The sequence below is a fragment of the Notechis scutatus genome, chromosome 13 (assembly GCF_049901735.1).
Source record: "Notechis scutatus isolate UNSWTSFEM ecotype Mainland chromosome 13, rNotScu1.2, whole genome shotgun sequence".
Taxonomy (NCBI): Eukaryota; Metazoa; Chordata; class Lepidosauria; order Squamata; family Elapidae; genus Notechis; species Notechis scutatus.
The window spans coordinates 14,768,888-14,791,406 of record NC_142021.1 but is presented as its reverse complement, the minus strand read 5'-3'; the positions used below and the strand labels follow the sequence as shown (position 1 = coordinate 14,791,406).

At 45.4% G+C, this 22,519-nt stretch overlaps 1 long non-coding RNA gene across 1 annotated transcript; it reads left to right on the top strand.

Moving 5' to 3' along the window:
* The first annotated feature begins 1,938 nt into the window (after positions 1 to 1,938).
* On the top strand, positions 1,939 to 14,286 carry LOC148129627 (uncharacterized). Its single transcript, XR_015745295.1, has 3 exons — positions 1,939 to 2,066; positions 3,000 to 3,081; positions 13,832 to 14,286. It is a non-coding gene; the product is annotated as an uncharacterized LOC148129627 (long non-coding RNA).
* Positions 14,287 to 22,519: the final 8,233 nt, after the last annotated feature.

Genomic DNA, 22,519 nt, shown 5'->3' with positions numbered 1-22,519 from the left:
CTTCTCACTGGGTGGTCGAATGCATCAAGAAAGACACCAACGCAGGTTCTATCTTGGGTGAGCTGCCCCGATCACAAGTTCGGGAAGCTCTTTTATTAAAAACACATAGTGATACGTCATAAGCAGTGAATTCTATCCAATCATTATGTTACATGAGCAGAAATATTAGTGGACACATAGTTGCATCCAATTACAGTGCATAAGGTCAGTTTAGAGGGTACAAAGTAGCCAATTAGTGTTTGCAGTCCAGTTATTAGCCCATGGTGATGTGTTGTTGATTGATGTTCCTGGTACACGCTTTCAGCCTACGTGAGGCCTTGAGGCCTTGAGGCCTGGTATGTACCGAAGCTGATTTATTACTGCAGTGTCTCCTATGAATATATGAATGTGTAGTCCTCGACTTACAATAGTTAATTTAGAGTGATCCTTCAAAGTTACAACGACATTGAAAAAAAGGACATGACCATTTTTCACAGTTATGACTGTTGCAGCATTCCTTATAGATCATATATAATTGACGGACTGGATTTTGTTATAGATTTTTGTGCTGGTCAGACAGTATATAGTTAATTGGGTATTGGGAGCTGTCCCCTTAAGTGAATGCTTCATGGTAAATGTAGTTAATGCCTCGTGGTAAATGTAGTTAATGCCTCATGGTAAATGTAGTTCATGTCATGTGATCATATCTGTAATCCTGATTGGTCACTTTAATTGACCCTTGGTTGGGTTGGGGGAGTTTCCTTTATTCTTGCTTGGACCCCAACATCCCTTTTCTGCATCGTTATGGGATAAAGATAACCATATTTCACGCTATGAAGACAACTATGCAAAGATTAGACATTCGATGAATCTCAACATAACTGTGAGTTATACCTTGAGGATGCCTATAACAATCCAATAAAGAAACTTTGTATAGAAGCCTCTGTTGAGTTTATCTAACTGTCTTTATAATCAGCCAGGAAAGTTAAAGACAGAACAATTTTAGTTGTTATTTATTATTTTATATTATAATTTTTAATTGTATATTTACTGAGCATTTTTATTTGTTCTGTTCTCTGGTCTAAGACTATAATAAACTGATTGATTAATTGATTTGGTCATGTGACCAAAATTCAGTATCAGGGCTGCCTCTGTTCAATCCCTTGGAAAGAAAAACCCTTGACTTCATAGGTTAGAGAAAAGGTACTTTGGAAAAGTGACAGCATTCCCTCCGATATTTTGATAATAAAAAGGTTTTAGTGTGCAGAAATAGATATGCTTTCAATGGAAATGAAGGAGAGAGAAGAGACATAGTATTACAAAATTTGGAATTTATGGTATAATTGGCTGCAAGGTAGACACAAAATAAAGAGATGAAATGAAAGGTTATGGTGATGAAATAATTTGGTACGAATAGGCATCTATGTATACTTATGTATAAATATGTAAAGAATTACATAAATATATGAAAATATGACATAAATCAAATGTAAAATAATTGTAATAATATTTAGTAATATTCTATATACTTAAGAATATGTCAAAATGAGTGAACACTACTACAAATATGCTGCAATGAATGGAAATCTGTTTTTTTTTTAAATTAATTGTAGAATTTGTTTAATAAAGTTTTTTAAATATTAAAAAAGAGAGAGAAAAGGTACTTTTACTAGCAATGAACTGAACATAGCCAGCAGTGTACAGCAGCAGCCAAAAAAGCTAATACAATGCTTAGAGGCATAGCATCAAAATCACATGCAGTATTAGTATTGCTTTATAAATCTTTAATATACACCTGGAATATTGATTCAGGCAAGATCTGAAGGGTGGAGCTGGCGTTGCGGCAGTACAACACGTGATCTTGATCCTCCAAGATCGCTGTCGATACCTCCACTCCTGGTGGACCTAAACCATCCCGTAGAGATGGTGATCAATAAGGGCACATCCTGCCGGTCCCAGGGACATCGCAAAGTCCCTGGTTGATTCAGGAAAAGCCCTTTTGCTGGCGGCAGAGAGGCAGCCATTCAAGCTGCTGAAGCTGGGACAGCTCCGGAATGGAAGAGATTGAAGGAAAGTGTGTCAGTTTGGTGAGATGAACTTTTACTTATTATTGTTTGAAGAGAACACCCTGAAAGATTTAAAGTGAAATTAAAAGTGAAGAGAAAAGAGTTTAAGTGGTGAAATTAAGCTAGTTAAAGTGAAAGTTTCCGCCCCCCTTTTTATTGGAACTCTGAATTTGGTAAAGCTTCTGAATTTTAAACTGGACTGGTTTCTTTTAAATGTTCTATTTTTGTTTTTATTTTCTTAACAATTTTTTGAAAGTCTGTTTTGATTAATGACTCTTCTTTTTGATTTGAGATTTTTTTTTTTTAAAGGAAGGATTTCATTTTCTCTTTTTGTTCCTGGTACTGGATACATGAGGGGGGAGTGAAAGTGAAGGGAAAAAAGTAGCACTGCCATCTAGAGGCTTGGATATACCGTTTCTTTTTTTTTCTTCTGCTTGTTTATGTACTTGTGCTATACTCAAGGACTCTGAGCTTTGCACTGGAAAAGATAGTGGGATGAGCATGGCAGATTGTTTATGCAGGTGCCCATCTGTGAAACTATAAATAATTAATTAGAGCCTGGAGTTGAAGTTGAAAGAAAGAAGATTGAAGTGACCTTGAAAATACTGGAACTAGAAACTTTTGAGTTGATTTATTGAAGAGCCTTGGATACTCAGTGGCAGTGGCTGGCTTCACATTAGGTTATTTTTCATCTCCTTTTTTACCCCACCCCTCAAGCTGGACTTTTATACTTGGATCTCAACCTTCTATTCCAGGAACTAGAATGTAAATTTCTTACTTTTTTGCCCTCTTCCTTTTCTCTCTCTTATTAAGAGAAATAATTGGATTAAGGTACATAAGTTCCTGAAGATTTTTCTTTTCCCCTTTTTATTTTTTGGAGTGGCAATTGCCTGCCTGCACTTCTTTTTTTTCCTCTTTTTTTCTTTTCTCTTTTCTCTCTCTCTTTCTTTACAGATAAGCACTACAAGATGAGCAGAAAGACAACAGCCCCAGCTTCCTCAATACCAATAGCCTCTTCACCATCTGGAGGACAACGGTCAATACAGACAATTTTACAACAGGAGAAAGAGAAGGAAGTGACATTACAGGTGATTATGCAAGGAATTCAGAAGATTGAAAAGAGAATGGAGAATATTGAGCAAAGAACTGAAAAGACAGATGAGAAAGTAGAAAATATTCAACAGATGATGATGAAATATGAAGATAGATTTAAAAAAATTGAAGAAGATTCACAAAGGGACAAGAAAATTGGAGATATTGATACTCAATTGAGCGATGTCGAGAAGAGCAGGTGTGAACTATTAGGATGGGAAATTCTACTTAATTACCTAAGTAATTAGGATGGGATCAGAATTCTACTTAAGATTTCAAAATGTGGAAGATGGAAAAGGTGAAAATCTTGCTGAAATAATGACAGAAATACTGGCAGAAGCATTAGAGATAACTAAAGAGAAGATGATGGATGGGATGGATGAAGTGTTCCGTGTCTACACAAGATATGCAATGAGAAACAGATTACCAAGAGAAGTTCATGTCAGATTCACTAAAAAGATTATCAAGACACAGATACTGCAGGTGGTAAGAGAGAAAATAGATATGATAAAGATAAAGAAATTGTGGTGCTGAAACAGATACCAAGAAGAGTAAGAGAGATGAGAAGGGAATACTTACTTTTGACCAATGAGTCAAATAAACTATAAAACGCAGAAATCAACAAAGAAAGCTAGAAAGATACTACCAAAATCTTTCTTTTGAATAACAGAAGAATTTAACTTAAAAGATGCATGGAGAGAGAGAAATGAGGAAAGTAAGCAATACACTTTTTACTCAAACAGACATGCATCATGGTCCAGAATAGATATGATATGGATGTCAGCATAATTACTGGCCAACATAAGAAAGACTGAAATAGAAACAAGCATCTGGGTAGTGACAGTTATTTGGAAAGGATATAAGAGGAGATCTAGATGGACCTTAAATAATACGATATTAAAAGAAAAATACTTTAAACAGAAAATAAAGAATTTGCTTTCTTTTTTAAAGAAAATAGAAAAGAGGATACATCTCTACAAAACCTCTGGGACATGATGAAGGCCTACACAAGAGGCTTGATAATAGACTATACAAGGAAAAGAAATATAAAACAGAAAAAGACTTTCAAAACATTGGAGGATGATTATAAAAGATTGGAAAAAGATTTACAGAAATCCCCACAAAAAAAGACATTAAAAATAAAATGGATATAATTAAACATAAAATGGGATTAATGGAAAGAGAAGAACTAGCACAAAAAATTAAAAATGTTAAACATAATTACTTTGAAGATGCAAATAAACCAGGTAGATGGCTAGCTTATAAATTGAGAAAGGAAAGAGAATCAAGAATGATTAGCCAATTAATAAATGAAGAAGGGCATGTTTGCTATGGAGATGAGGAGAAGAAAAAAATTATACAAGATTACTATGGAAAATTGTATTTTCAAGAGAATATTCAAGAAGAAAAAGTTAAGCAATATTTACAGAAAGTGAATTACCTCAGATTCCTAAATACTAGAAGGGAATATAACTATGATGGAATTAACAGAAGCCTTGAAAAAACAGAATGGTGGAAAAGCACCAGGTCCAGATGGCTTACCAGCGGAATTTTACAAGACTTTTCAGGAAATATTGAATCTTCACCTATTAGAAGTTATGAACGAAGTTATGTTAAAGAAAAGAATACCCAAAACATGGACAGAAGCATATATTACACTTATACCGAAGGAGGATACAGACCTGCAGCAAGTTAAAAATTACAGACCTATATCCCTATTAAATTCAGACTATAATTTTTTTGCTTCAATTCTGGCAGAAAGACTAAAAAGATATTTAAATAATTTTATCCATATTGACCAAAATGGATTCCTGCCAAAGAGACATATCAAAGACAATGTGAGAATTATTTTGGATACTCTGGAATACTATGAGGCGCATCCTGAAAAGAAAATGGCCTTGATGTTTTTAGACGCACAAAAAGCCTTTGACAATGTGAGTTGGCGATTCATCTTCTTTCAACTGACACAAATGGGCTTTGGTAAAAAATTTATTCAAGCCATTGAAACAATATATGATGAACAAACTGTAAAGGTTATGGTAAATGGAGAATGGGCATTGGTCCTTACCTGACACGCCATTTCTCTTCGAGCTGCGAGGAGCATCCAGAGAGTGGGTGGTGCTTCCGTCTCTGCTGTAGTAGGCTGAGCTAAATTCCTGAGGAACGCTCCTCCTTCCATCACGTGACTCCATTCCAGCGTTCCCCAGTTTATGCGAAGGCAAGAGAAAACATAAATCGTGCTCTCATCTTACTATACTTAGGTTCCTTGGCCGAACACAAGACCCCACCAGACGGTGAAGGAGAAAAGGGAAGGGCTGGATGCTCCTCGCAGCTCGAAGAGAAATGGCGTGTCAGGTAAGGACCAACGCCCATTCTCCTTAGAGCTGCTCGGAGCATCCAGAGAGTGGGACATACCAAAGCTGGGCCTGTCCTACGGGAGGGGCACCGTCTGGTCTGTGGTCCCCTCGGGTTCCCTGAGAACCCTCTGAATAGCCCCTCTATCACGAGAAGCCTCTCTGAGGCATACCTGACAACCTTCTAATGTCTGATGAAGGGTGGCGTGGAGGCCCACGTAACTGCCCGGCTGATGTCGCATATTGGAGCCTGGATAGCCCGGGAAGCTGAAATTGTTGCACTCCTAATGGAGTGGGCCATGATACCCCTGGGTACCTGGGGGGCCTGATCCTGGTACGCCTTGGCGATGGCCTCCCTTATCCAACAGCCTATGGTGGTTGAGGTTGCCTTTAGCCCTTGTGACTTTGGTTTAAAAGAGATACCCAGGGCCTCGGACTTACGGAAGGACTCAGTGGGTTTGATGTAAATGCAAATGGCACGTCGGACATCCAGGGTGTGCCCTAGTCTCTCCCTTTCGTGAGTTGGACTGGGGCAAGTATTGAGGAGGATAAAGTGCTGGGTCCTGTGGGGAAGCGAATTATTCTGGGCAAGAGGAAGGGACAAGCTGTAGGGCCACCCGGTCGGGATGGAATATGCAAATGTCTTTTCTAACTGACAGTGCAACGCTCTCTGATATCCTATGCGCTGAAGCGATCGCTGAAGTGATCGCTACCAAAGGAAAATTACTTTGAATTATAGGAACTGAAGAGAGACCTCTCTTAGGGTTCAGAGAGTGGTTTTGTGAGGGAAGTAAGAACCTTAATGAGGTCCCCGGTTGGGGGTCCGATGGAGGGACGGAGGACGTATGTTTGTGGTCCCTTTCAGGAAGACCCGAATACGGGGTTGGTGAGAGAAGAAACTAGCCTCTTTACGGTGGATGCCTGTGGATAAGGCTGCTACCTGACGTCTTGTTGTATTGGGGTATAGTCCCTTGCTGAGACCTTCCTGGAGAAGGGCGATTAGTAGGGCAATGGAAGGGACCGTTGGGTCAATAAGAAGTTTTACACACCCCTTCCCAAAGTTACCCCGATGGGTTTCATGGTCAAGGCGGGACTTGAACTCGCCGCCTCTTGCTTTCTAGCTCAGGGGTTTAACCCGTAAACCAAACTGGCTCCCTTGCTGGTTGAGGGTCGCCTGGCTGCTAAAAAGGTATCAATGACCTTGCTAGGGAGGTTTTCCCTCTTCAAACGTTCCCGCTCAACCTCCACACAGCTAGTTGAAACCATTGTGGGTTCGGGTGGAGGAGGGGACCTGGAGACAGAGAGATTCTATCTGCTGGGATCCTCCAGGGAAGGGCTACGGGTAATCTGTGAAGGTCCACGAACTAAGGGCGACGGGGCCAATAATGGCTACAAGAAACAGATCCGCCTTCTCGTGGAGTACCTTTTGAAGGACTATGGGCGTCAGCGCCAGAGGAGGGAAGGCATAGAGGAGGCCCAGGGGCCATGGACACCGAAGGGCGTTGTGGTTCTCCGCCCCTGGGGATGGGAATCTCGAAACGAACCTTGGAAGTTGGGTATTGAGAAGGGGGGGCAAACGGGTCTACTACAGGCAGACCGATCTGCATGTCGCCTCCCTGAATAGAGATGGGTGGAGACGCCTCTCCGACTGGTCTATGGTGGTCCTGCTCAACCAGTCTGCTCGGGTGTTGGAGATGCCCAAGATGTGGACCGCCTTGAGGGAAAGGAGGTGAGACTCCGCCCACTGACAGAGGCGCTTGGCCTCCCTGAGTACCCCCCTGCTTGTTGATGTGAGCTTTGGCCGTGATGTTGTCAGTGAGGATGAGAACGTGGCGGCCGCGTACCTGGGGGAGGCCCTGCGGAGAGTCAATGGACGGCTCAAAGCTCCAGCCAATTTATGTTGCCCAGCTTCTCTGTTGCTGACCCTCTGCCCTGTGCTGTAAGGGACTGTAGGTGGGCGCCCCATCCGGACAGACTGGCGTCTGTGGAAACGGTGAGCCTTGGGGGCTCCTTGAGTGGGCAGCCCCTATTGATAGACACTCTGCTCCACAAGAGGAGGGAGGTGAGCACCCTTGGTGAGACCTTGACTTTGCGCTTTGAGTTGCTTGATTCGGCTCTCTGGCATGGGAGCAGGAATCCCTGGAGGGATCTGGAGTGGAAGCAAGCCCAGGGAATGATGGAAATACAGGATATCATTATACCTGGTAACTGGGTTAGCTCTAGAAGGGAAAAAGAAACCTTTTAGGGCGTCTGGCGTGTCTGACCGATTGTTGGATGCTAAGGATTCTCTCCGGAGAGAGAAACACCCTCCCTCTCACAGAGTCTATTACCCTCCCCCGGTGGGTTATTCTGGTGGAGGGGAATAATTGGCTTTTCTTCCAAATGATGAGGCCCCCGTGTTCCTGGAGAACGGTCAGAGTGCTTTTAGTGTCCCTCACTGCGTGTTCCCTGGAAGGGGAAAGGATGAGAATGACATCCGGGTAACAGTGTAGAGCACCGGGAGGGATCTGAGGAGGACAGCGAGATCAGCCAAGACCTTGGGAAGGATTCTGGGGGCAGAAGTCAACCCGAAGGGGAGCGCCACGTCTTGAGGATGGAGGTCATTATAGCAGAAGCACAGGAATTTGGGATGAGGGGGCCGGATCGGGATGTGAAGGAATGCCTTAGAAAAGGCAATAGATGACAACCAGTCTCTTTGCCCAACCCCTAGGAGGATGGATTGCCAACATGTTCATTTTGAATTTACGGTATACGAGATGGCGGTTAAGCCGCTTTAAAACCAGAATCACTCTCCATCCCCCGGAGTGTTTGTGAACCACGAATAAGTGGGAGTAGAGTCCCTGTCCTCTTTGCGATAGAGGAACGGGCTGGAAGGCCTGTATGTCAAGCAGAAGCTGGATTGCTGCGCTTGGAGTGGTTCCTGCAGAGGGGACATGCCATGGAAAACTCGGGGGGCAGTTTGGAACTCGAGGGCAAGTCCAGGCCTGATGGTGTCCCTAACCCGGGCGTCGGAAGTGGAGGAGTCCCACTGGTTGGCGAAGGCTTTCAGGTGCCCGCCGATGGGAATTAAGCCTAGTGGCTATCTGGAGCGCCGGAAGGGCCTGTTGTCAGAGCCACGAAGGGCCTCTTGAAGTTATCGCCTCTTCGAGGCTAACAGAGGAGTTGGGCCTGACCTGAGGCTGTCCCGGGCCAAAGGGAGAGAGAGGATTGGAGAGGGGATGAAAAGGAGCTCCCCGAAGGGCTGCAGGGATCTGTGCTCTGACTGCGGAAGAGGGATGATCCGAACAGTTTATCTCCCATGAGGGGAGCGGAGGCTAAGTTCACTTTATTCTTGAGATCTGCCCGCTAATGTTTCAGCCAGAGCAGACGGCGGGCAGAGGAATGGGAGGTAATGGTACGGGGGAAAATGTGACGGAGTGAAAAAGGGAGCGACGACCAGGGACTTGGCCGCGGCCGTGATCTTGGCTCTGTCCTGATGGGCTCGGACATGGGAGGCTGTGGGATGTTGTTTAAGCTGACTAGTCGGCGAATAGGTGACCTGATGAAGAAGGAAGCGGCCGTGGCCGATCTGATTGCCCATGCGTCTGACTAATGAGCTCGGCGTAAGGCCAGCTCCTATCGTCTCTCCTCTGGCATCAGGGCTTCTAGGAGGTCGATGAGGATGGAAGAAGAGGCCGGGCTCCAATAGGTTCATCCACCTCCGGGGTGCTCAATGGGTCTAAAATACTTATATTAAGCACATAAGAATTTCCATTCTTTTCGTATAATAACAGGTTGGGGGAGAGACCCCGGAGGTCATCTAGACCAACCCCCTGCTCAGGCAGGAGAGTCTATTCCAAAAACTAGCCTCTACCCAGGATAAGCTCACAGCCTCCTGATTGTGAGGCAAGAACTCCACCTATAGACCAACTGAGCTGCTCCTGGAACAGCAGGGTTCTGACTTGTTAGACCCGAGGGTACATGGCTTCGGGCAGGAGGGGTTTGATTAGTTGGGACTGCAGAGCCCTATAAGGGAGGGCTTATCGGGGGTGGAACCCTTGTCCTCTGACATCTCTGCCTCTGATGGTTCTATGTCGGAAGGGGGTTCGTTATAGTGTAAGGACCCCAAGCAAAAACTGCTCCTCCTCCTCCTCCCTGTAGCGATCTAAGTCCCCTTCCGCCTGCTCCTCGTCGCCCCTTATAGAGGGGGAAATCTCCCTCTGAAGGGGTACCTGCTCCTGGGTCGGTTCAGATCTGAGGGAATGATCTTACAGATTCGGTGACCAGCGGTTGTAGACCAGGCCTGGCTGCCTGTTGGAGACCTTCCGCGATTCCACGGCGGATAGCCAACTCCTTCCAGGATCTCGGTTGCTCCGGAACCTCCTGAATGAGAGGTTCCCCCTGGTGTAGGCCGGCGGGTGGGGGCGTAAAGGTAGCCTCTGGTGTTCGTCTGGCCGGTGTTCCAGGAGCCTGGTGACCTTGAGAGGCGAGCTGCGCCTGGATAGGAAAGAATGGACTAGAAGAGGTTGAGAAGAAGTAGAAGGAGGAAGAATGGGAGGCACCGTGCCTGTCTGCCTGGAGACCAACCCCCTGCGTTTATCAATTTCTTTTTCCAGGGCCTTGAATCCTTAGTCTGCCTGCGCAGATGATCAGTTTTTGATTTGGCCTTCAAAGGGCCTGTAGAGGGATTGCCTTCTGCCCTTTTTAGATAATCGATGAAGATAATATCAATAGGAGGCGGTTGGCGCACCTAGGGGCCGACCTACAACAAGGCCGGGAGCCCTGAGAAATTCTTTTACGCCCCGAGTTAATTATCTCCTGCTCCCTGTTATACCCCCCTTATTTTTATATATATATATTTGTTTTCTTAATCATCAGAGAAGCCATAGAGATTGAAAAAAGACCAGAAAGCATGAACAGAAGAGATGATTCCACCAGGCTGTCAATCATTTGGAAGCCTGCACTCACAAACAAAAAAATCTCCACACCACAAGCCAGGCAAACACCTGGGCACAAACAGATCCCCCCTGATACCTCCAGCTCAAACACACCCCAACCAGGCACCCAGATGAAACCCAGCTTCCTAACTAATGATAGCCGTCCATTTACCCGAAGCCAAGCTGCACTAAAGGCCTCCAATAAAGTAACACAATGCTGCCAGCCAATCAAGATACAAAAAGAGCCAAAAAAAACAACAGACAGAAGATATTAGAGACACCAATCAAGCAGAACACAGCAAACTCCGAGACCAATAAACACAGACCAAGACTCCCAACCAATCAGGATGAAGAAAAAACCATTCTGGCACAGCAATAGGCTGCCCCAAATTTAAATCTGAAACCACTGTAAAAGTCTGACTCACAGACGGACACAATACAGAAGCCTGATGATGGCAGATGAGATTCTGCTGAAACGTTGCTACAACTTTAAAAGCACAACTATAATGACGTGGGAAAATACCCGAACAAAGCTGAAGGCCATACATATATATATATATATTCTGTATATAAATATGTTTCTCTCTCTTGGTTCCCTCTGGTCTGTTGTTCTTGCCTTTTCTTTATTTTTATTTTTTATTTTTTATTTTTTGAAAACAGCGGTCCAATCGACCTAGACACGCCAGAGGCCTTAATGGGAAGGAGCCCCTAGGCCTAGACCCGACTGCCGTCCCAGGCAAATACTGGGCGGAAGTGGTGGAAGGTAGACCGCACCAGCTACGGCCGGCTGCGGGTGAAGCCAACAATACGGAGGCAGGAAAACAAGCCTCTAACGCCACAGAAGGTTTTTCTGTTTGAATCATGTCCGAGCAGGCCTACGGGTCCTGCTGCTTTAAAAATGGCACGCTGCAGATCGGGAAGATAAAATTCAAAATGGCGCCCGGCCATGAGGCGGCGCTTAAATGGCGGCCGCCTGCTACGTGGGCTTACAGGGCCCTTTAGCAGCGGCGAGGGAAACAGTCCTGAACAGTTCGAGGTCCCCAGAGGAACCCAGGAAGGAAGGAGGCAAGAGAGGCTACGAACTTAAGGAAAAGCGGCTGCGGTGGGGGGGGGAGAGGAGCGAAACGGAGCGGCTATGAAAGCAACGAAAAAACGGCAGAAAGGCAATGGGGAAGGGTGGGGGGGTAGCTTGTAACGTATGCTATCCTTCCCCCTGATATCCCTTGGGCCCGTGGGGGCTTCCCAGGGGAATGCAAATCACAGGTCACGAAACCACTGCACAGGGCTAAGGGAAGGAAGTAAACAGATACAACCTGAGAATAAATATCGGAGTCAACGTAAGGCTTGCTGAAACGGCCAAGAGCATTTTGAAAACACTGCCTACTTTGCGAGTGGCTGAGCATAAACTGGGGAACGCTGGAATGGAGTCACGTGATGGAAGGAGGAGCGTTCCTCAGGAATTTAGCTCAGCCTACTACAGCAGAGACGGAAGCACCACCCACTCTCTGGATGCTCCGAGCAGCTCTAAGGAGAACTAACAGAATTTATAGATATAAGAAAAGAGAAAAGGCAAGGTTGTCCACTGTCACCCTTGCTGTTTGTGTTAACATTGAAAGTGTTGAATATTAGAGAAGACAAAGAAATAACAGGAATGAAAATAAAAAGGAAGAGTATAAATTGCAAGCCTTTGCAGATGACCTGGTATTCATATTAGAAGACCCATTGGAAACAGCACCTAAATTAATAAAAAAAATAGAAGAATATAGAAAAGTAGCAGGTTTGAAAATAAATAAAGATAAGACAAAGATATTAACAAAGAATATGTTAGCAAGACGAAAGGCAGAGTTGGAAGAAGTTTTAGAAATACAGGTCACAAACAAGGTTAAGTACTTAGGAATATACATTATACCAAGATGTAGCACACAGCAGATTGCGACAGATTTGACAAAATGGGGAAATTTACAATTATCCTTGATTGGGAGAATATCTACAATTAAGATGAATGTATTGCCTAGAATTTTATATCTATTCCAGACAATTCCAAACTGACTAGGGAAAGAGTTTTTTGAAGACCTAAATAGAATTGTATTGAAATATATTGTCAGATGGTGCTCCATTCAAAATCCAAGAAAGAAATACTTTCCATTACTCCAATAATTAGAGGAAAGATATCTTTTACTGGAAGTCAAGTGGTAGCAACAAAAGAGTTCTGAATCTGAGAAAACGAGCACGTAAATCACATAAACAAAGTGATGGCAATGTTCCCACCCCCAATAGTTCAATTGGCTCATCCAATTAAAAGTTGTGTATAGCATCATGTGGGTATCTCCAGGTGGTGATGAGGCCTCTGTCCGTTGACCTTGACATATTTTGATAAAGAATTGAAGCTGCGCATAGCATAGGATAGAAGCCTAAGCAAGAACCTTCCCCCCACAACTTATACAGTTCTGTTTTGTAACACCTCCAGCTCGCTTCCCATAACCATGTCCCCCCTCCCCCTCCTGTTACTTATGACAGCCGAAAGATGCAAAGCAAAGGAAGAAAATCTTGAAGGCTGACATTCGGCCCTTCTGCAAAAGAGGTGTTAGTCCTATAAAAGATAAAAAATAGAAGATAATAGAAAATATACATGTAACACCATAATACTATATTTTAGGGTTTCTCAGGATATGTCAGCCTTCAAGATTTTCTCCCTTTGCTTTGCATCTTTCGGCTGTCATAAGTAACAGGGGGAGGAGGTGGGGAATGGTTTCTCAGCTTTGCTGGCACATATAATTTGGCCCCCACCCATGCCAATCCATCTCTAACCATACAGCTATTTGAGTGAGCAAGGAACCAATCATCAAGTTTTAGAGCTCTTTCAATTGTGCAGATAAATCATTTGATAAATCAACTTCCTTCTTTTTCTGGGCTCTGGTAATCACTGGAGCTGCCAACTGTTTGGTTGGGACAATAGGCCATACCACTTCTTGACGAGCACTATTATATTGAGGTAATCTAGATAAAACATCTGCAAGAATAAAACTAAAACTGCTACAAGATGCAAGAATAAGAGAAGGGTTTGCCTTGCCTAATTGAGAGTTGTATTACCAGGCGACAAATCTGATGTGGGTAAAGGAATGGATAACATTAAGGAACAGTAGATTATTGACCTTAGAAGGGCATGACTTGGGATGGCATGCCTTCCTTTGGTACAAGGGAACTAAAACACAGGGGTATTTTAGAAGACATTACATCCGAGAGGCATTGTTTTTGAATTGGGAGAAGATAAAAAGACAATACTATTTAAAAGTTCCATTATGGATATCTACCATTGAAGCTTTTTCTTATCCAATAATATATAAAAAGGAACAAACAGTTAGATATGGTGAGATATTGAATGAAAAGGGTGAACTTCTATCTATGCAAGCATTGGAAGAACAAGGTGTAAAAATGAACTGTTTTTCATATTTCCAAATAAAATCTAGATTTGACAAAGATGTTAAAACAGAAGGTATTTATGATAAGTTGACCGATTTAGATAAAATTTTGATGGGTACTGATGAAAAGGTAATTTAAAAACTTTATGGACACTTATTAGAATTTAAATTGGAGTAGGAACAAGTTAAAGAAACAATGATTGCTTGGGGGAAAATTTTGGATACGGGATTGATTTAGAAAAATGGCAAAAATTGTGGTCTCAAAATTATAAAATGACAATGTCAACTGCATATAAAGAAAATTTGTATAAGATGTTTTACAGGTGGCATCTACCCCCGATGAGACTTGCGAGAATGTTTAAGAATAAATCAGATAAATGTTGGAAATGTCATCAGATACCTGGTTCATATTACCATATGTGGTGGACATGCTTGGATGCAAAAAAAATATTGGATTAAAATCCACACATGGTTGGAAAAAATAATAAAACAACATACAGACTTTAAACCAGAGTTCTTTTTATTGGGAATTATACCAGAAATATACAACAGAGCAGAAATATTTGATTGTAAATGTTTTAACAGCGGCTAGGATTGTATTTGCTAAGAATTGGAAAAACGATAAAATACCTATGCAGGAGGAAGTTATTAAGGAAATTATGGACTGTGCTGAAATGAGTAAACTGACATTTGAAATTAGAGAACAAGAAGATAAACAATTTTATATGATATGGGATTTGTTTTATCAATGATTGGACAAAAGACATGGTAACGTAATAGACAGGGCGTTGGTACTTACCTGATACGCCCATTCTCTGTGAGCTGTGAAGAGCATCCAGACACGGGAGGTGCTTCAGTCTCTTCTGGAAAGGCTGGGCTTAAAACTCCGGGACGCTCCTCCTCCTCCTCGGGGCTCCTCCTCAGCGTCCCCCAGTTTTGCGAAGATTGAGTGCCAAAGTCCGGAACTCATCACCTAATCTAGATCCCTTACTGGAAAGGAACCCCACCAGATGGAAAGAAATGGGTGGGGCTGGATGCTCTTCACAGCTCACAGAGAATGGGCGTATCAGGTAAGTACCAACGCTCTTTCTCCCATGAGCTGTTCAGAGCATCCAGACATGGGACATACCAAAGCTTGGCCTGTCCTTAGGGAGGGACTCCGTCTGGATCGAAATCCACTCCTATACTTTGTGGACCCTCTGCAGGACTCTTCTGCCAAATGAAGTGTCCACTGAGGCATAGGTATCTATTTTATAATTTCTGACAAAGGGAGATGGTGAAGCCCAAACTGCCACTCTGCAAATTTCATCTATGGAGGCCTGTGTGGCCCATGCTGCTGACGTTGCCGCACTCCTTGTTGAGTGGGCTGTAATGCCCCTAGGAACTGAGATGGATTGGCATTCATAATTTTTAGCTATGGTGGCTCTCAACCATCTCCCGATGGTCATGGACGACACCTTTTGTCCTAAGGTGGATGGGTTGAAGGATAGAAATAGAGCAGTGGTTGGGGAACAGGGGTAAATTACCCCAAATGGGGTAAAACTGAAAATCCTGGGGATAATGAGGACGGTCGCGCTGGCGCGACCGTTCTCATTACCCCCAGGCATTTTATTTCCGACATTCTGTTTGCCTTCGGTGAATGCTGCTGGGATCGGGAATCAAGGACACAAATGAGAGAAGGGGAGGGAGGAAGCAAAGGAAGCCTGTCCTGCTCTCTGGCTCAGCAGCTTCGGTTTCCTCCTGCCTCATTCCTCTCTCAGTCGCTCTCTCGCTCCTCCACCAGCCCAGGAAGAAACTGCTTCAAAGAAGCCGGGGGGGTGGGGGTGGTGGCTTTTCCTGTCGGCGCAGCTCCTCCGAAGCGCCCGTTTTTACCCCCACCCCGCCGCCAATCAATCCAATCAATTCTGCCTGCCTGCCTGCCTTCGTTTCTGGTAGTTTTGGAGCAGCTTCGGCTGAGAATAATAACTATTCGCCTCTTTTTCTCAGCCGAAGCTGCTCCGAAACTACCAGAAACGAAGGCAGGCAGGCAGAACGGAACACTGGATTGAACTGCGGGCGGCGGGGCGGGGCGGGGCGGGGGGGCGGGGTGAACGGGCGCTTTGGGGAAGCTGCGCCGACAGGAAAAGCCACCCTGCCGGCTTCTTTGAAGCAGTTTCTTCCTGGGCTGGTGAGGAGTGAGAGAGCGACTGAGAGAGGAACGAGGCAGACACCTGAGGGATGGGGCTGAGGGAGGGAGGGAGACACCTGAGGGATGGGGCTGAGGGAGGGAGGGAGACACCTGAGGGATGGGGCTGAGGGAGGGAGGGAGGTACCTGAGGGATGGGGCTGAGGGAGGGAGGGAGACACCTGAGGGATGGGGCTGAGGGAGGGAGGGAGGGAGACACCTGAGGGATGGGGCTGAGGGAGGGAGGGAGACACCTGAGGGATGGGGCTGATGAAGGCAGGGCCGAGAGGCGAGGCTTCTCAGCCGTCCTGCAGGGACTATCTGTCGCTCAGGGTTGCAATGAGGAGGCATTGGCGTTCCCTGAACTTGGTGGTTTGCTGGCAGACGTCTTATTACCCGACTAGGTAACAACATCAGATGTTACCTAGTCAGATAATGAAACGTCTGCAAGCAAACCACCAAACTCGGACTCTCCCGGTTGAAGCTTTCAAAGTAATTTTAAATACATCCAATAACATTTTGAATTCAAATAGTGTATGATTTCCTTCCTTTCAAATCAAGGGGGTAACGTCGGCGTTTATAAAAATTTTGGGGGGTAAAAGGTAAAAAGGTTCCCTGACCCCTGAAATAGAGCCTCAGATTTTTGAAATGCCGTTGTGAGGTCTAGATAGATGCGTAAGGCCCTTCGCACATCAAGACTATGCCATTGATGTTCCAGCCTATGAGCTGGTTTCGGACAGAAATTCGGAAGGACCAACTCCTGCATTCTGTGGAAGGTTGAATTTACCTTAGGAGTGAACGATGGATCCAAACAGAGAATCACTGTCCGCATGAAACACACACAGGTCCTTACGCATTGACAATGCCGCCAACTTAGAAATCCTTGTAGCTGATGTGATTGCAATTAGAAAGGCCACCTTATATGTCAGGAATTTAAGGCTAGTGGTTCTTAGAGGCTCGAACGGACCAGTTGTAAGAGCGGTTAACACCTTGTTGAGATCCCAGGTGGGATAGCGGTGAATTTCAGGAGGTCGTAAGTTTGCAGCACCCTTGAGAAAACTGTGGACATGTGGATGGTGTGCTATGGAGCGGAGGTCACCCCAGGTTATCACCGAGACTAAAGCCGCCACCTGTCTACGTAACGTATTTGGAGATAAGCCCTTGGTCAACCCCTCCTGTAAAAAGCCCAATAATTGTCCTACTGATGGAGCAGTTGGGTCGATCTTACACCCCTGACACCAGCGACAGAAGGCTGACCACGTGGCTTCGTATATACGACTTGTTGAGGCCTGTCTGGATGCTTGAATAGTGGCAATAGCATCCTCTGAAATTTGTTGCGCCCTTAAATGGCTCCACTCAACCTCCATATGGCTAGACTGAGCCATTGTGGGTTTGGGTGAAGTATCGGCCCTTGGGAGAGGGAAACCTTCGACGGTGGAATTTTCCAAGGTTGTTCTCTCGACAGGTCCTGTAAATCTGCGAACCACGTTTGCCTGGGCCAGTAAGGGGCGACCAATATCAATTCCGCTCGTTCCTCCAATAACTTCTGGATCAACCTGGGTATTACTGGGAGTGGAGGAAATGCATATAGAAGTCCGGAGGCCACGGACATCGCAGGGCATTGACGGCCTCCGCCCCCTGAGTCGGGTACCTTGAAATATACCGGGGCAATTGGGCGTTTAGAGGAGAGGCAAATAGATCGATCACCAGTTGCCCAAACCTCCGCACTGCTTCCTGGAAGACAGACAGGAGCAGGCGCCACTCTGCCTGATCTATCGTGGCCCTGCTGAGCCAGTCTGCTTGTGTATTTAATGCCCCTGCTATGTGTTCTGCCTTGAGCGAAGACAGATTGGCCTCGGCCCATTTGAACAACTTGGTTGTCTCCAGCATCAGAAGTTTGGAATGAATACGCCCCTGTCTGTTTACGTGTATTGTCTGTCAAGACCAGAACGTGGCATGAATGGAAAAGGGGTAGAAAACTGCGTAAGACCAGGTGAACTGCTCGCAGTTCCAACAGGTTGATGCTTTGCGATTGTTCGGAAATAGACCAAAATCCTTGTGCAGCGTGGGACTGGAAGTGAGCTCCCCATCCTACCAGGCTGGCATCGGTTGTGATCGTTACCCTGTGGGGTTCCTTGAAAGGACAACCCCTGTTGATCGTTTTGTCCGACCACCAGCGCAGCGATCGGAGAACGTTGTGCGGTACCTTTATCTGGACGTTGGAGGTTGTTAGGGATACACCCTAGACAGAATGTGCTCGGCAGGCAGGCAGGCAGGCAAATATGTGAGATAAAAGTTTTTGTAGCTTACACTCAGTAAAACAGATACACTGTGCTAGTTAAATAGTTTATTCCAGTAAGAGTTTTTAGCATAGTCAAACAGTCCATATATCATTCACTAGTTCAGTCCGTTCGGGGATTATTCAGTTGCAAAGTCCAGTGTCGAAAAAGAGGTTACTAAACTTACAAATATCAGTCCTGTAATATATCTCCTCGCAGTAAAGAAGTCAAACCTCCTTTCTTCCTTCGACGTTCAAAAACTCAGCAACAGGGAACATGCAGTTAGCAAACCATCAATCCAGCATAGTCAGCAATCCAGCAGGTTCTCTTGCTCCCTCTTATGGCGGTTTTACAACCGCACCCAAAATTACATGCTTTGCAGTTTAAAGTGACACACACTTAAACTTACTATCATAGTTTATATATATTATTTTACCCAAACTACGTTAGGTAACCTTGTTATTCCTAACAGAGGTGGATCTTCCGGATCGCTGGAAAGGTAGCAGGAACCATTGCAGCTCTCTAGAATGGAATCGAGCCCAAGGCACAATGGAAATACAAGAAATCAGTTTCCCTAACAGTTGAGACAGCAATGCCAGGGAAACCCTCCTTAAGGCCCTGATCTCTTTGGCCAAGGACTGAATACTGTTTAACCTGTCCTGAGAGAGAAAGACCTTGCCCTCCACGGTATCTATCACTGCCCCCAAATGAACTAGCCTAGTTGAGGGGATCAAGTGGCTTTTATCCCAATTTATGGAAAAACCATGACCCTGAAGGGTCTCCAGAGTAAACTTGGTATCTAATTTTGCTTGATGTCTGGAAGATGACAAAATTAAAATATCATCAAGATAACATTGTAAGCGGACAGATTTTATTCTGAGCGAGGAAGCCACCGCCGCGAGGACCTTGGTAAAAGTCCTAGGGGCTGAAGCCAGACCGAATGGCAGGGCGATATATTCGTAGTGCCGATCACAATAGCAAAATCTAAGATATCTGTAGTGGGCAGGTCTGATTGGTATATGTAGATAAGCTTCTGTGAGATCTGTAGAGGTCATGATATCGTTCTCTCTGATGCTAAGCAGAATGGACTGGAGAGTAGTCATCTTGAATTTCCGATAAACCAATGATTTGTTCAAGCGCTTGAGGTCCAGAATTGCCCTCCAGCCCCCCTGAACTTTTTGGGACCATGAACAATAGAGAGTAACAGCCTTGACCTCGCTGTTCAGATGGGACCTCTGTAATGGCCCAAATATGCAGAAGATGATTAATAGCCTCCTGCATCAACGCCCTTTTAATGGGATCCGTGGACCTAGGGCTCCTAATGAAAAAGTTCGGGGGGGAGGATTGAAACTCCAGTGCCAAACCAAACCTAATAGTGTCCCTGACCCACGCATCAGAGGTGGAGCTGTCCCATTGATTGGCAAACAGTTTTAACCGCCCACCAATGGGAACTGCTGTCAAGAGCTCACTTGGGCCGACGAAAAAATCAGCCTCTAGTGCCTCTGGGGTTTCTACTATTTTGGCCTCCCCACTGACCTCTATCGGAGGATTCAGGCCTATCCTGTCTAAAACTGGGCCTGTAGCCTGATGTTCTCTGAGATCTGGAAACATAGGGGCCCTGATAGTAGGACCGAAAGGAACCCCTTCAAAAGGACTGGGGCATTCTGTTTTCAGACCTACGAAAAAGAGGGGGAAGCACTCTTTTCTTGTTTCTATTTTCTATAAGGAGGGGCTCCAAGAAACTGCCAAATAATTTATCCCCCGGTATTGGGGCTGATGCCAACTTGCATTTACGCTTGGTATCCGCCTGCCAATGTCTGAGCCATAGCAGTCTCTGTGCTGATACGTGAGATGCTGTGGCCCTAGACAAGAATTTGACTGCGTTAAATATGGCGTCGGTGGAGAACTCTGCAGCTGTGATAATTTTAGCTATGTCCTGGTGAGCTCTGACATATGACGCTGGCAATATATCCCTCAGGTGGGAGAGCCATCGGAGGGAGGCGCGTGTAAAAAAGGACGCAGCTGTAGCTGCCTTAATGGCCCAAGCATCAGAAACATGTGCCCTACATAGTGCTAACTCTGCCCTCTTTTCTTCCGGTCTCAGGGCTTCCTCGGCCTCGTTAGGGAAGGTGGCCAGTGCCACAATGGGTTCATCCACCTCGGGCGTCTTGAGAAAATTTGCAAACTCTGGTGCCAAATTAAAATATCGCTTATCGTACCCTGTTGGGGCTGGGTATGATGCTCCTGATGCCCATTGATTTTGCACTAATTCAGCAAACATACGAGGGACAGGGATAGTCTCCGCCTCTAGTCGGTTGCGAGAATATTAGGTCTTGGGATTCGTGCTGAGACTCTGTTGGTAATGGATGAGAGTCTGCTGTGCCTAGCTTAGCAGTGTTCTTTGCCTTGAACAGTAAAGATTTAAAGAGGTGTGGACAAAAAAGGCCAGAAAAGGTAGGTTGGTCTGGAATGAGGCCTTCGTCATCCGACATTCCCCGTTCTAGCGGGTCCGCCTCTGACAGCTCCAAGTCCATCTGATGGATCGAGCTCCCCTCCATGGAAACCTCCTGGTCCTCAAAGTCCACCTCCTCCCGAAGGCCCTGGGCCAGTATGTTAGGCATATTGGGGAATACCTGAGATTGATGTTGTTGGGTATGCCCAAAGGAGCGGGCGGACAGGGATCCCACATCTGAAGTGGTCGAGAAGTGTCTGGTCCGGATGGATTGCTGAACTCCAGCAGCAATGCCCCTTTGAATGGCCATCTCCATCCATTGCCTCATTTCGATGGGAATAGACTCAGGTAATCCCTCTTCCTGTCTTAGGCCGGCGGCCGTAGGGGTGAAGGTTGCCTCAGGAATTGGCCGGCCAGTGCTCAATGGAGGATATGGTACCTATGGGGATTTGTCTAGGAACAGCCTGTCTGGGCTGGGTAGATAAGTCCAAGGGCCCCATCAATAGGTTTGGGTTCTGATCAGTCACGGCTATCTTGTCTGCCTCCCTGGCTTGTTTTTGCAATTGTCTTTCCAATGCTAGGTGCCTTCTATGGGCATCCTTATCTGCTGCCTTAGAGGCCTTTTTGGGACCCACAGGCTTGTCACGGGGCTTACTTGGCTTGGAGCAGAAAGCGTCACGTTTTGTATGATGGATTGTCTTGCCTCTGAGTGTAAATTTATTTTTTAAAAAATTTATTATGATTATTATTGCTATTGATATCGATATCCCTTGCGGTTGATATCAGAAAGCTCCTCCAGGAAGTTAAGACTGAATATTCATGGTAATAAGAGATTAAATGGAGAACAGTATATCAGGGTCCCCAGCAAGGGAAACCCTGCTATTACAGGCTCTGATGTGCCTCCTTGCCTGTCAGAGATAAACGCCCCGCAATATAATTGTCACTTGCAATTTCCGATTGATTAAATGGTCCCGAAGGCAAATACACAGAAATGCCTGTAAATAAGTAGCTGTTTAGTTCCACGTTAGCCAGAGGAATAGCTAAATCCAGGGAAGGCACAATGGACAGTCAATGTCTCGGTCCCCGGCAAGGGAAACCAGTGAGAAAGGAGGCTGTGATAATTGCTTTCTCAGTTCCCAGCAAGGGAAACAAACGAGAAATGGAGGCTGTTACGATTGGGCGCGAAATTGAGGCAGCCGTTGGAAAGGGCGGGAAGCGGAATCACCTATGTCAAGCCTGAGCCGTCTGGAAAGTCTCTGCTGCTGCTGCTGCCCTAACTGCTATTTGAACGCTGCTGTCAGGAGAAAGCAGCAAAGCCAGGAAAGCCGCGGCTGTGAATGTTCCGATCTGATCGCAAATCCGACGATGGGAGAGGCAGATAAGGCTTTTTGCTGAGGCGAAAGCCTCAAGCTGTTTGCGGATTGACAGACTCCGCTGATTTCCGAGGGAAAGTGATTGGAATGGAAGATAAGGCTGTTTTGTGAGGCGAAAGCCTCAAATTGCCTAAGGGGTAGCAGGCTATGCTAATCTACGAGGGAAAGTGATCGGAATGGTAGATAAGGCTAATTTGTGAGGCGAGAGCCTCAAACTGCCTGCTAAGTAGCAGGCTCCATTAATTTACGAGGGAAAGTGAGTTTTAGAATTGTTAGTTTTTGTCTAGATCGATGGGAAAGCCGAATTATGGTGAAGGGTTTTAAAGATCCAACTTGAATTTGAGCAAAGCCGTTCCAGTCAGGGAGTGCACAACCTCTTACCAAGAAGGCTGAGCTAAAACGGGGGACGCTGAGGAGGAGCCCCG